Genomic DNA, 15562 nt, shown 5'->3' on the forward strand with positions numbered 1-15562 from the left:
CTAAGAAGGATCGTATTTATCGGACCGAAGTAGGGGTGGTAGTTTTGAAATGACCTCAACTTTGGCTTTATCTACCTCGATCCCTCTTTCAGAAATAATATGTCCTAATACAATTCCTTTCCGCACCATGAAATGGCTCTTTTTCCAACTTAGGACAAGATTTGTCTCCATACACCGTTTAAGAACTTTGGAAAGATTATGGAGACAATCCTCAAAGGTGGTTCCAAACACAGAAAAATCATCCATAAAAACTTCAAGATATTTTCCACCATATCCAAAAAAATGGCCAGTATACACCGTTGAAATGTAGCGGGTGCATTGCAAACCCGAATGGCATACACCGAAAAGCGAAGGTGCCATAGGGGCAGGTGAAGGTAGTCTTTTCTTGGTCATCCAAAATACAGGTACTTGATTGTACCCTGAATAACCATCAAGAAAATAGAAGAAACTTTATCCTGCTAACCGTTCTAAGATTTGGTCGATGAAGGGCAATGGAAAATGGTCCTTCCTAGTAACGGCATTCAGTTTTCTATAATCTATGCATACTCGCCATCCAGATGATATGCGAGTGGGAAGCAGTTCACCTTCTTCGTTTTAACCACAATAATACCTGATTTCTTAGGTACTACTTGAGTGGGACTGACCCATTTACTATCAGATATGGGGTAGATGATTCCAGCATCTAACCACTTTACCACCTCTTTTTTACTACTTCAACATGTTTGGGTTCAATCTCCTCTGCATATCTCGATGGGGTTTGGCATTTGCCTCAAAATGAATATGGTGCATGCAAATGGAGGGGTCAATTCTTTTTAATCGACAATGGACCAACCGATAGCCTCTTTGTGTTCCTTCAGAATACCAACCAATTGTGCTTCCTATTAGGGGTCAAGTCTGATGCAATGATTGCCGGGAGGGTGTCATTGAGTCCTAGAAATACATACTTGAGCGTAGCAGGAAGGAGTTTCAATTCTAACGTAGGTGGTGATTTAAAGATGGGACTATTGGTGTACTGGCTAATGTGGGCAATGGCTCATACTTGATTGTCCATGGAGGAGTGGTTTTATCGTGTGTGTATCCAACAAGATGTTAACTTCTTTATATATTCCTCAAAGTCATACACTCCAAAGTGAGCCAAGCAAGTATCTAAGGGGTCTGGTGCTAGAATTGTGGGTGTTGCATCTTCTATAATGTCTTCTAGTGTATCTACTTCGAAGCAATTATCCATTGATGGTCCTTGGGAAGCACCAAATACATTCAGTCTTGTTTCTTATTCCCAAATGATACGTCCATGACTCCTGTCCTACAATTAATGCATGCATTTGCCGTAGCTAGGAAGGGTCGTCCTAAGATAATGAAAATTTGTCTGGGGTTGCCACTTAGTTCCATGTCGAGAACCAGAAAATCAACTGGAAAGTAAAATTCATCTACCTTGACCAAGACATCCTCAAGCACTCCACGTGTTTCTTAATTGATCTGTCGGCTAATTGCAGTGTGACTGATGTGGGTTTCAGTTCTCCAAATCCAAAAAGTTCATACACCGAACTAGGTAAAAGATTCACACTTGCTCCTAAATTCAGAAGAGCTTTTTCAATGTGATAATCTCCTATAACATAGGAAATGATGGGGGCTCCTGGGTCTTAAGCTTTGGAGGAGTGGCATGCTGGAAGACAGAACTAGCCTGTTCAGTGAGACGTACTTTTTTTGAGATTTATGATCTAGATTTATATTTTTGGGTGCACAAATCCTTCAAAAATTTGGCATAAGGAGGGACCTGTTTGATTGCGTCTAGAAGGAAAGATTAATTTGGACTTGCTTAAATAATTCCAACATCTCATCAAGTTTTTCTCCCTTCTTATCTGCAGGAATAGGGGCTTTCAGGGCATCTGAAAATGGGGCTTTAGGCAAGTAAGATGATTCCAATGCAGTTGGTTCCTTCTCTATTTTCAGGTCCTCCTTGTTCTTGGGTGATTTGGCTTTGGTTAGAGGTTTAGGGTCGGTCTCATTGGTTGTACTAGTGTGTTCAATGACCTTCCCACTTCTCAGAGTCAAGATTGATTTGGCATGTTCAGAAAAAACTTCTGGGGTATTAGAGCTCTCAATCACAAATTGCCCTCTTGGGTTGCTCTCGGATTGGCTAGGTAATTTTTCTCCTTCCCTCCTACTGAATGCAGTCGCTAGTTGACCTATTTGGGTCTCTAGCTTAGCAATGGATTGTGTGTGGGAGTTAAGGGTCTGAGTGTTGACTTCTAATCATTCTAGTGCTTTCAGAACTTTTTTCTCAAAAGCTGAGCTGTGACCAGTAGTAGACGGTTGAGGAACATTTTGAAATTGATGGTATGGTCCATGCCTATATGTTGGGTCCTGATATTGAGGTCGAGGTACGGTAGGACCAACCACTGGTTGTGGTCTCCAGGAGAAATTTGGATGGTTTCTCCAGCTGGAGTTATAAGTGTTCGAATATCGATCGTTTCTTGGTCTGCGAGCTTGTTGGACTTGAGCTTGCTGAACCTGCTCGTGCACAAACTCAGGAAATTGAGGTGCGGCTGGGCATTCACTAACAAAATGGTTTGGACTTGCACACAATACACAAACTTCTTGGATTGGGTTAGGTGGAATCGGGGATTGTCCAGTATTTAGAAGATGATCTAATTTTTGGGACAGTTCATCTATCTTATGATGGATATCTATGGTATTTTTTACTTCATATATTCCACCTCTCTTTGGGTTTAACATGGGTTTATCTCTAATAGCGGCAGACATATGATGTAATAAATTTTTACTTAAAATTTCAAACAGTTGCCATGCCTCATCATCACTTTTCAGCATAAATGTCCCACCGCATGATGCATCGACCATTTGTCGATGTCTTTCAGATAGCCCATCATAAAAATATTGGATTAACTGCCACTTGGGTACAGCATGGTGGGGATATTTTCTAATAAGGTCCTTTAATCTCTCCCATATTTCATGAAATATTTTCCATCTAATTGGAAAAAACTAGTTATGGCTTTCCTTATTTGATTAGTTTTTTCTATGGAAAAATATTTCTTGAGAAACTCTCCTTGTAGCTGGTCTCAGATTGATATAGTCATGGAATCCAAAGTATGTAGCCAGTATTTGGCTTTGTCCTTAAGTGAGAAAGGACATAATTTTAACCTAAGAGTATCATCAGAGAAGTTGTGAATTTTGACAGTTGAGCATATCTCAAGAAATTCTTCAAGATGTTTATAAGGGTCATCATTACTAAGTCCATAAAATGAAGGTAACATTTGGATTATACTGGACTTAATTTCATATTGAGTGGCCTCCACAGGGGGCACTTGAATACAAGGAGAGTAGGTATATGTGGAAGGAGTAAAGTACTCCTTCAATTGCCTGGGTGGATCATTCTCCTGATTTCGATCCATATTTTTACATCTGTTGGCTCTAAAGGTTCTTTCTATTTCTGGATCAAAAGGTTAAATTTCTGGTCGTAACGATCTACGACCAAGCATACACCTTACAATTATACTTTAGAGCAAACACAGAAAATTTTAGTTTTTATAATATATATATATATATATATATATATATATATATATATATATATATAATAAAGTGAGAAAAGAATGAAAAAAATCTAAAGAGAAGAACTTAAGAATCTTAAATCTATGAAAAGGGAGAAATTAGTTAATGTTTAGATGTTAATTGCAATCAACTTAAACAAGCATAGACTCTCTATCCTAAGGTTAACTTAGATCTAGACAGCTCCTAACTTCCAAGACCGCCTTTGAGCACTCCAAGCTCAAGACTGAGTAATTGACTCGGCCAGATAAGCATAAGATGTGGGAGGATTCCTGCTCGTTGCTTTCCTTAGACACCAACTGAGTTGGCCAGGTCAGTCAACGGAACCAATTGAAAACCACTTTCTTTAACCACTTGCTTTAGACACCGAGCAATTAACCAATCCGCACTCGGTTCAACTCTAGAGCTTTCTTATCCGATTGAGCTCAAAATTTTTAGGGTTGACATCTAGTTGATTTTAGATTAAGGTCTAGGTTATGCAAATGCAAGGGAGTGATTTGTGGGTCAAGAAAGGGTGATCAAATCCCCACCTTATCTTAGTTAATGGATTGCACCCTTAAAGTTAATTATGGAGATGAGATGCAAAGAAACAAGGTGTCCAATCAATTTAAAAATTTTTATATTTGAGGTTACGCTATTTTAGTTAAGTGTTATGAAATATCAGTAATTTTTTTTTTTAATTCAACCGTGCCAAGGTCCCTGGCAACGGTACCAAAATTTGATGCGTAGTCATTGATAGTACCAAAAATAACTCTACTCACTACGTAGGTAGGATGAGTCGAGATCGTATCCTCAGAAATCTTGGGCTAAGTTGAGATTACAAAATAAAAGAAAGAAGTATTATTTTTGATTTAGAAAATAAATTATCTTAAAATTGATATAATTAGAAAATAAAGAGCTCGGAAGTTTTGAATTAATTTTGTACTAGCAGAGTTGTATCTTTTTTTTTAATTAAATAGATGTGATTAATCTTAGAAAAAATATCTGTCTTTCCTCGGCACGTCCCGTACCCGTAGATCACGGTGCATCTCCGAAAAGTACTAGGTAAACAACTCTTCTTTCCTCGACACGTCCCATATCCGTAGATCACGGCGTGTCTTCGGAAAGTAAAAATTATTCTTAATATTAATCTAATAGAAAAGCATAAATAAAAGCATATGAAAGAGAGCAAATAAAGAACTCATGACGATTTAAATAAAAAGCATAATCTTTATTGCATATAAAGAAATACAAGAAAGTTTAGAACAATAAACCATCTCTGTGTCGTTATAAAATTTTTTCTCCACTCCCGAGACTGCTAGCCTAGCTGCTCATGAAGTAGTCCCCTTCTATTCCTCTATGCAAGGCTCTAGAAGAATTTCTGAACTCTCCCTCCAATAAGAGTACAAAAGCCTTTTTATAGGTGTTAGGAGGGAGGAGTTTTACAAGATTTTTCGATGTGGGACTAAAGAAAATACTAAGGATTAAAAGATGGATAGATGAGATGGAAAGATCACAAGTAGATAAAGAAAATACAAAATTTTTCTCTTGAAGTATTTCTAAATATCATATTTTTTTTCTTTTTAATAAGTATTTATTCGTCACTATGTCCGTCAGCATCAAATTCCCCATGAACCTGCCTGCCTCGCGCCCACGCCCACGCCCGCACCCGCGCATGCCCACTCGCGCGTACCCACTGCGATGCCGCGCCCGCGATGCCACACGTCCGCCCGCGTCTGCCCGTGTCCGCTTCCGCGTGAGCCTTCCACATCGCGCCCGCGTGAGCCTTCCGCGCGCTCATGCACGCGTTAACACTTTAAAAAAAAATTTTTAATTCTAAAAAAAAACTTTTGTTTCTTTATAATTACGTCTATATCCTTTTGATTCCTTGCATAGTATCTTCATTTTCTATAATATCGTATGTATCCTTCTTTTATTTTAATTTTATTTTAAGTCCAATTTTCTTCAAACTTGAGTCTTTTTGATCTATGAATCGGACTCTTTGTATCGACGATCACCTTTCCTGTAAAACATAAAAAGAAGCATCAAATTCTTAATAAAAAAAATAAATTAACTATAATTTTTTGCTTTAAATGACTTAAATTAAGTGTTTATCATGCACACGCCCCACCTTCTCTTCCTTTTTAAAACGTGCAAGACCGCATTTTTACCGCATAAGAGGATAAAGCTAGGTGGTTGCTCACTTGAATTCAAATCGAATTTGAATTCAAATACCAACCAACCTATCCTTATCCACTCATGGTGAGAGAAGAGAGGGGCGTGGGCTTCTTTGTGCATGGAGAGTCTACACGAGAAACCTTTTCTCATGTAGAGCAAGGGGCGCACAAATGGATAAGGTGGCGCATGGGATTAGTTGCCCATTCAAATTCAAACATCATTTGAATTTGAATGGCCAACCAACCAATCTTTATCCACTCAAATGGCACACAAAGGAGGGGCGTGGGAAGGCTTCTGCGTGGGAGAAAATTTACGAGAACTTGTTTCTCATGAATTCAAATAGGCGCAGGTGAGGTGAGGTGGCGTAAGGAGACAAGTCAAAGGTGGTTTCAAACCTAATTGAACCAACCTTATTAAAATAAGTTAGGCACAATTAGACTAAGTTAAACCCAACATAATTAGGCTTAATTAGGCTCAATAAAATTTTAATCAAATCAAAAATTGACTAAGCCCAACCCCTGATCAAATCAGGGATCAAACCACCTTGGCGATTAGGTCAACTCTTAACCTAATCGGGTCAAACCCAACTGAATCCAATTCAATTGGACTTGATCCAAAAATAATTATTCAATCAAATTGAGTTAATTAGTGATCAAATCACTAATTAAACCTCTCATAAATACTGAGTCCAAATTCGATGGGCAATCGGATATCAGAGTCCATCGATATGAAACCCTGATTGAAGAGTCCCAAACCAGTGGGACTCTTGACCCCGGTACCCAAAATGTGTGGAACTCGTGATCAGAGAATCCTGATTCTTGATCACAGAGTCTCAGACACATAGGACTCAGAGTCTCCGAGTATTAGGACTCTTGGTCGAAGAGTTCCAGTCCAGTGGGACTCTTCACCAGCCATCAGATCAGATAGGAACCTCTAATGTGTGTGACCCCGCAGGTTCAAACCTAAGCCGGTAGCACAGGAATCAATTCCTGTACTAATCGAAGTGACCATCTAGCAATAGTATCCGATGTCCGGATAGGTTGAATAATCGCAATCGTAACACTCAGAACCTATGCGAATATGGTTACTGTATAATTCATCCCTTTTGACCCCTGTGTATAGGACGACTCAGGGTTAAACTGTCAACCCTGATCAGATCATCCAAATCATGCTCAACTCAAACAGTCCTGTGACTCCTCATTAGGACTACTCTGGCTAAGGTTTTGCTAAATTGAAATACGACTGTACACAGCTCTTGAACTGGAGTGGTCAATCCCATCTTGACACACGCACCGACAAGTCAAGTACTTGACTACACCCAGCAGCCTTCCATCACTGAATTAGAAATTCAGATAGTCCAATGCCTAAGTGTAGTGAGTTACTTGCAAGTCACCGTAGCGGTCTCAGGTCGGAGGGACAGTTATACCCATATCCCATCGGAGCAAATCTTGACAACAGAAAAAGCTCTGGAGTTGGTCATGTTCAGTGCAGATGTACCATTACATCTCATCTGTATGCTATACCAGTGTCTCCACACTCTTTGGTTAAGAGGACAACTAACCCATATGGTACACAACGACCTATGCTTGATAAACATTGTTGTCCTTAGTAACAACGTATCATTTGGTCGCGAACAGGTTTAAAGACTAAACGACAAATCCTCCTTTGTCGAGTTTAAATAGTCCTAAGGATTTTACCACAATACAGGAGTTCATTAAAAGATGAAATAATTTGTGATGAAAAATATCAAAATAACTTTTATTTATTTATAATTCATATACTAATACAAGAAAGAGCACAACCGTCAATAGGCTGACGATTGGCTTTGGGACACTATACCCAACACGTTGGACTTCATTTTTCACCGCGGACATCGCTGTGGGCTCAATATGGACCAAATATCAAGGTATCAAATTCTAACAATCTTCATCTCGACTCGATATTCGACCTCCTCCTAACTTCGAGAGCTTCTGGATCTCCTTGCCCCCATGCCCTGGATCAATCGCCTGCTGATCATGGATGGGCAAATATGAGAGTCGAGCCAGGCTACTTGATCCCATCTCCATTGTATGTTATGCTCCTCCTAACCTGAGACCTACGTGGGGCATCATCCTACGACAATAGGAATCTCACTTTGCGACGTCGCCTCTCGTCCTCCCGAGTCTCCTGTCTCGTGCCCGATCTACCTCTACTTGAAGCTCCACCTCGCTCTGGGCTCTATCTGGCTCCCGAAGCTCCACCTCGCACTGGACTCTCTACCAGATAATAATATCCTTTGCTCTCCTTCTTCCCCTCCAGCACAATCCTATCGCCGCAGCACCCTCAGGATTTCTCCACCAGCTACCATCCTGTAGCCTCTCGAATCCAGTCTACTAAGTGAAATAAGATTCCATCTGAAATCAGATATATATCGGACCTCTCTCAATCTCCTCACTGCACCATCATGTGCCCTCCAGCTGACCGTCCTAATGCCTCTGATCGCACAGCTCGATCCATCTGGTAGATCTACAGTGTCCTTACTGTTCTCCAAGGAGTCAAACTGCTCCTCTCTGCAACATATATGATAGGGGCATGCAGAATCTAATATCCACTATTGGGAAGAAGTAGATACCTCATCAGATATCTCCAGGACATCTCCATCTGAATCGCTGTCGATCATCGCTATAGCAGCCATTGTCCGATTTTTGAGTTGAGGATAATCTTTGGCTAGATGTCCTAACTCCTCACACCGATAACACCTGGTTTTGCTCAAGTCCCTCCTGGACTTGGACCATCCTCATCGCGATCTCTTATCGCTCCGTCTACTGCCTCCTGCTCCTCCAGAAGCCACCAAAGCTAAGCTACTGTCACCTGAGCTCGAAACTGGGTTCTCCCTCCTGATAACTTCATTCTGGAGTATCATCGCGGTGATCTCATCCATCTTGATGGTGCTCTTTTCCATTAGAAGAGCAGTCACCAAGGACTCGTACGAAGGTGGAAGCAATGCTAGCAAAACCAGCACCCTGGTCTTCTCCTCAACATTCTCGCCAACGCTGAGGAGGTCGGTGAGGATCTTCTGGAAGTGGCTAAGATGCTCCTGCATGCTATCCCTCAGACATCCACAGTTGGTAGAACTGTCTCCAGAGGAAAAGAGTGTTGGTGAGAGACTTCACCATGTATAATTCTTCGAGCTTCGACCACAGCACCGTCGGAGAAGTCTCGCTCAGCATATGGATCACCACCTCATCTGCTAGGTACATACAGATGGTACTCACTGTCTGCATTTGTAGTCATTTTTAATCCCGTACATCTATAGTGGTTGGCTTCTCATTGCACAAGAGAGCATCGATCAACCCCTGTTGGATGAGCACGTCTTTCACCCTTGCCTGCCACAAGGAGAAATTGCTCTTACCATTAAATTTGTTGATCTCCATCTTGATTGTTCCTGTCTTCTCCATCTTCAGTCTTGCTCACCACCACTACAATCTGCATCCTTATACCGCCTCGCTCTGATACACTTGTTCGGTGGATGTTTGACCAGGACACCACCTCCCAAGACTTTTTTAGTATTGCATGATGCAGCAGGAAGAAAGAAGAAACAAAATAAAAAACAATCAAAATACGTGGATCAGCCACAAAAGGGCTCACCTCCATGGGGCATGCAAACTTCACTATGAAAAAAAAAATTACAAGAGGAGATCTCATCTTCAACCCTCGTACATCCAATTTCTTCCTCACAGAAAGTTTTCCTCACAAAAACTCTCTCTCTTGAAAGACCCCCCTGAATCTCTGAAGTGACCGCTGTCCGTTGTCCAAAAGCCTCCTTGAAGCTCCTTCTTTTCTCGGTCATACGGCTCTCTCTCTCTTCTTCTAGGGTTTTCTGGTTTCTGCGCGACCTCGTGAAGAACCGAGCCACCCCATACTATTTCAGGTGTTCCCAGCCTTTTAAAGGCTTAAACAAGTATTAGATTAGGATTCCCAATCCTAATCAAGCACAAACACAGCCCAAATAACCCTAGATGAAGGCCCGAACCATTGGATCGTGACTGGAAGCTCCCTGGGCCATCCGATCGCACTCTGATCCATGGAATGTGTCGTGGACCGTGAGAAATGGTTGGGAAACCAATCTGTGGTCTACGCATGGGTTTGTGGACCATCCGGTCCACGGTGGACCGAGAAAACTAGGCCCCAGCGGTGCTTGGGCCTGGGTCGGCCCGCACGTGCGGGCCTGGGCCGCGCCCCGTGGGCTTGTGCGTGGGCTGGGCGCGCACCCGTCTGGGCGGTGCGCTCGCACTGGGCGACGCGCCTGCCTGGGCTGCGCGTCCCGCTTGTTGGCCCCACCTGGGCCACGCTCCGCCGCCTGCGGCCGTGCAGCCGCAGCTCCGCCGGCCCGCCGTCAACCGCCAGCGGTCCTCCACCATCTCGGATCTTGTGCAAGCTTCAAAAGCTCGTATCTTCTCCATCCGAGCTCCGTTTGGAGTGATCTTGGTCTCGTTGGACTCTATTTTTCACCACAGATCTCGCTGTAAGCTCAATGTAGATCGAATCTCGAGATGTCAAATCCTAACACAATCCCTATAAACTATACTCCCACTTGATTTATAATCGATGTGGGACTAAAGATGCTATCCCCCCACAATGTTAGCCCTCTAGTCAAGAAATATGTACACGTAGGTAGAAAGCGTTTCCATAGATGATGCCAATATTGCACTTAAGGGTCAAGGGATGGGATGGTTTGGATAGCTAGGTTGACTTCACACTCGCATATGCGAGGTATTGTCCGCTTTGGCTTTGATCATTTTTGGATTTCAATAGGCTTTGGCTATTTGAAGCCTTATGGTTTTGTCTTTTAAAAAATACCTCATGTGGGAGAGAAGGTTCCAATCCATATAAACTATATTTCCTTCTGACTCATAACTGATGTAGGATTAAATATGTCATCCCCTCGTAACACTTATATTATATTAACCTATTGACAGTCATATAATAGATTAATGGTTTATCATGATCACTAACTATTTGTGTATGCCATAATACTAATCCAACCAATATACGATTGAGCAAACACAAATATTAAATTTTTATAGCAATTGTTAACAATTAGCCTAGAGGTTGCGGAAGGATAACAACGTGATTGGTGTTTGGATGGAAGATGAAAGAGCGTATAGCCCGCAAGTAGCAGTAGCCTCATCATGAATGTGATTAGATAATTAACATATGTGACTCTAATATCATTAGTTAACATTATTATTGAATAAGAGATTCTTGGGCAAGGGACATAAGTCTTTGATGAATGGCTGCAATTTCATCAAAATAATAAATAATTGGGATTAAATCATACTGATCATTAATTTTATTTCTTCAACTAAATAAATACGTTGGATAAATTGGTTGACCCATGCAACATGAGTCAATCATATTTTCAGCAGTAATATGGAAAGCAAATCTAAGCTTAGTGATGTCTTTATTATTTATTTACTTTTAATGAAAGGAAGACAAACCAGGTTCGAGCTGCCGACAGCTGTCATCGTGGTTGCCGGCTTTGGCAGCGGAATCACCGGCTCCGCCCCATGTGGACGTGCCCAGTTTCGAACCCACCACACGCACCCCCACCCCCACTCAGCCCCCGCCAAAAAAAAAAAAAATCGATTGCTTAATTGGTGTTGGGTACTTTGGTTGGTTATGGGTATACTTTTGCCCTTGGACATCTCTGGTTTGCCAACTAGCTATTAAAGTGTCTGCATCTGGTTTTGGGTAGTACCCTTTTTTTTTTTTTTTTTTTTTGGGTAAACTATTACCTTTGTTTATTTGGTAACGCGGCTTTGGGTGGTACTTTGGTTGGTATACTTTTGTCTGTCACCACGTTAACTTACCTTGGGTTACGGCTTTCAATGTCACTAAGCATCTTAGAGCTCAATTACTATAAAAAGAAAAAAAATCTTAGAGCTGGTTTAAGTAGCCACGATTAACAGTTCATGAAAGGTAATCATCTGATAGATAAGGTTTTTTTTTTGGTAAAATCATCTGATAGATAAATTGATGTCATAGTTTTGTTAAAAATAATGCAGGATTACACCCTAGAAGATGGGATAACTTTTGATGGCATCTCAAGAAAGATGATATTACATTTGATAACAAATTATTAGGCAACAGCTTGATGATAAAATGGCATTATTGAGTTCTTGGTATCCAGTCCCTTTCGATTTTATTTTATCTTATATGGCCTTTTTCTTTTTCTTGTTCGGTAAACTTGTATTATATGGCCTTTGTTGATCTCCCCTTTAGTTGATAAGGCCATTGATTTGAAAGCTACTAGATCTAGCATTAGTTCGTGTTTTGTTTTAGCCTTCTCCTCCGCCTTTGATTAAGGAGAGCCATTAAGTTAGATTAGTTCAAATATGAGTTGGATTGGATATAAAATAGATAAAAAAAATGAATAAATTGAATCTAATTTGTTTATTCAGTGGGATAAAAATTTAAATTTAAATTTAATTATTTTATTAAATAGATAAATTAGATCGATCTAGGATAAATTGAATCAAGCTAGACAGATCAAACGGTTAAGCATTGTGCCATCTTTATCTTTGACAACTTGTCTTGTATGAACATTGCATAAAATAAAAAATATTTTTAGATATTTTTATGTCATACCAGATTAGTATCAATAGATATATTAAGTAAATACAATTATGAAACATAATGCATAGTTTTGTTATCTATATAATATGCTTATAAATATAATTTTTGTTATAAATTAATTAATCTCAATTATCATATAACGTCAGCTTGGTTTAAGCTCCATATCCCTTTGTGATATAACAAACCAAGTTTGAAGGTGGTTAGCTTCTCAACCTTAGCTTGGTTTGTTTATATACATACATACATACATACATACGTGTGCACATACATATATATATACATATATATATATATATATACATATATATATATATACATATATATATATATACATATATATATATATATATATATATATATATATATATATATATATATATATACATACATATGTATAATAATATTTATAATATTTTTCATGGGGTATTATATTAATTTTTCTTTTACCCTATACTTTTCTTTTGTAAATATTACGCTGGCTCCTTTTCTGTGTCAGTTCTCTTAGTGCATCTTAGTCAAGTTGGAGCCATTGTAGGAGTGGTACCCCGGGTGTCAGTGAGGGCACGAAACAGACTCATTAGTCCGTAGTAGCTATCAGTGTCAGTATTGTTAATGGAAAAAAAAAAAAAAATGCCGTAATAGCTATGGAAAAAACTTTACACGTTACAGATATGTTGATGGAAAAAAATAAATAAGGAATTTTTTTTTTTGAAAGAATAGAACGGTTCTTCCAGGGCTTGAAAGTAAGAGAAATTATTGGTTAGAACCATGCAACCACGTTGACTTTGGACCATGCAATAAAAAATCAGCACATCATCCATCATGAAAGGGTTAAGGCTGGCTGAGCCAATTCTTGATGAAACTTGTAATTGGATTTTGGAGACTGCAATCATTCTACATAATAATCTAATATGATCCAAATTGGCATGGAAATGAGTTAAACATGGACCGGACTAGGCCCAGCTCAAAATAGTTCACATGTTTACTTCTTAGTAGTCGCTTGCAATTTTCTAATCATCTTTTTGCTTGCTGATTTGATGCATGTTTATGAGAACATCAAGTTATGTCACATATGAAGAAAAGAATCATAGCAAGAAAATCAGAAAAAAATCACACTTGGTCATCCATGATAATGTCTAAAGGGACAAGAAGTCTAAATTGCTGATCAACGGTTGTTTGTTTGTATCCATGGTCAGGTGCAACCAATGATTAGCATGAAAGACATAACCTTAGGATCTTAGATCTGACATGAGTTTGAATCATCATTCAGAAAGTTTGATTTTTTCCAATTATCATGTCTTAAGTTAAAAAAATCAAAAGGTATTTTTTTATATTTTTTTTAAAAAAACTTCAAGACTTTATTGTCCAGCGCCTACAACTTGACCCTAAAAAGCCTAAAAATCTAGAGGAAACAAAAAAAAAAAGGAACAATGGTTCATAATTGCCCTGCTTGAACCTGTTTTGGTTCATGGACCATATCAAATGGCATGTTAACACCTTCAACAATTTCCTATCTCAGGCCAAGCCAAGGTAATGTATGATGTGGTTAGAGCAAACCCACTGCTGTCCAGTGAGGACCAGCATGAGTTTGGGTCAGCATTAGCTGAAATTAGGACTCCAAATTTCAAATAGAGCCAAATCTAAGTCGATCATGATAAGAAACACCTTGCTCAGAACATTACAAGAGGACATCAAAACACCCACTCAAGTCAACTGCTGTTCTTTTTCTATTGTGCAGTGAAGAAAAATTACATGCTGAAGCACGATATCAAAGTCACTTCCATTATGATATCACCTATTTATATAACAATCAATAAAATCTGATTTAATAAATATTAACTTTTTTTGTGAGAAAAAAATTTATAACTTAATGATCACATACGATTTGACACTGTTGCATGCTACCCTTTAACACTTTATGAACTTTATGGATCTCACTAAAAAAAGTGCCAATCAAAGTAAAAATATATGCTGCTGTAGAGTCCTCTAATAGTCAAATTCTAGACCAGACTACATATTCTCTGTCTCATAAGACTCTCCGGTTGTTATGTTAAGTTGTAATTAAGTTGTAATCTAAAGCATGGACCTTCTTAAGTTGTAATTAAGTTTTACTTTTCCATATCTTCTAATGGCATTCTCAAACATGATGCACCATGCATTTCCAATGTGATTAAGGAGAAAACATGAGAGTTGCCAAGCATTTGGGGTTGACCACCAAGCTACAACCATGGTAGCAGGTTAAGAGCTGAACTCAGGTGCCAATCAAGTCAAAAGCCCAGGGAAAGTTTTAATCTACTTGATTCTTGAAATGGAACCCTCCCTCCTGGTTATGGATCTAACTAGAGTAAATATGACCGGCTGGCACTATAACAGAAGGTCAAGGGCCAAGATTTTCTAATAAGTATGTGATCTAATATAACGGTCTCAAACCACAAGTTTCCAGTACAAATGCACACATGTGATAATGGCATGCTGCTAATTACAAGCATGTATAGAGTTAACTTTCATTAATGTCCTACTTAACTTAATAAAGTAGATAGAGAAAGGCAAATCTTCAAGTTAAATGAATAAAAGCAACAAATGAAGGATGAAGCATTTTTAAAATGTTTCAAGATATCCCAGTATCTTGGTCGATATATATCAACTGTGGCGCTGACATATTGGCAAAAAAACAATAAAAAGAGGTAAAGAGATGAAATACATATAATTATACAATTATATATTCTGACTTGCTTCCTATTGCTGCAAGCCTTAAGAAGACAAATAAAAATGTCAAAACAGATGGACTTTCCATAATAATTTTACTTGTAAATTATGTGAATATGGTTTGATATTTTCATTGGCAAATTTTCCTATTAATGCTTCTGTAGTTGATATGAGAATGCAAATATTAGTTTCAAAAAATTCTAATAACCATAGACTTGCCATTCAACAAATCACAGCTATCCAAACCTTAATCTAACTATCAACAGCTTCACCATGCCCCCAGAAAGAAACCTGATTGCTCTGTAGTAAATGTAATTTAAGGTCCCCTTTTCAATGAAAAGAGAAACAAGCATGACCATGCCTCCTGTAACTGTACCCTGCTGAGGATCATGCGATGTCTTGAACACATCCTGAATGAGTTCTTGTCAATGAGCTTGAGTATATCCAAGTCCAGTATATTTTGTCACTTCAGGCCAGCCTTGAGAAGCAACAACCTGTAAGCATAGATCGTTAG

The 15562-nt window shown here is 39.1% G+C and overlaps 1 pseudogene; it reads left to right on the forward strand.

Annotated features, from left to right (window-relative positions):
- Positions 1 to 2917: 2917 nt before the first annotated feature.
- LOC140851396 (small nucleolar RNA R71) lies at positions 2918 to 3014 on the forward strand (annotated as a pseudogene).
- Positions 3015 to 15562: the final 12548 nt, after the last annotated feature.

This window comes from Elaeis guineensis, chromosome 8 (assembly GCF_000442705.2).
Source record: "Elaeis guineensis isolate ETL-2024a chromosome 8, EG11, whole genome shotgun sequence".
Classification (NCBI taxonomy): Eukaryota; Viridiplantae; Streptophyta; class Magnoliopsida; order Arecales; family Arecaceae; genus Elaeis; species Elaeis guineensis.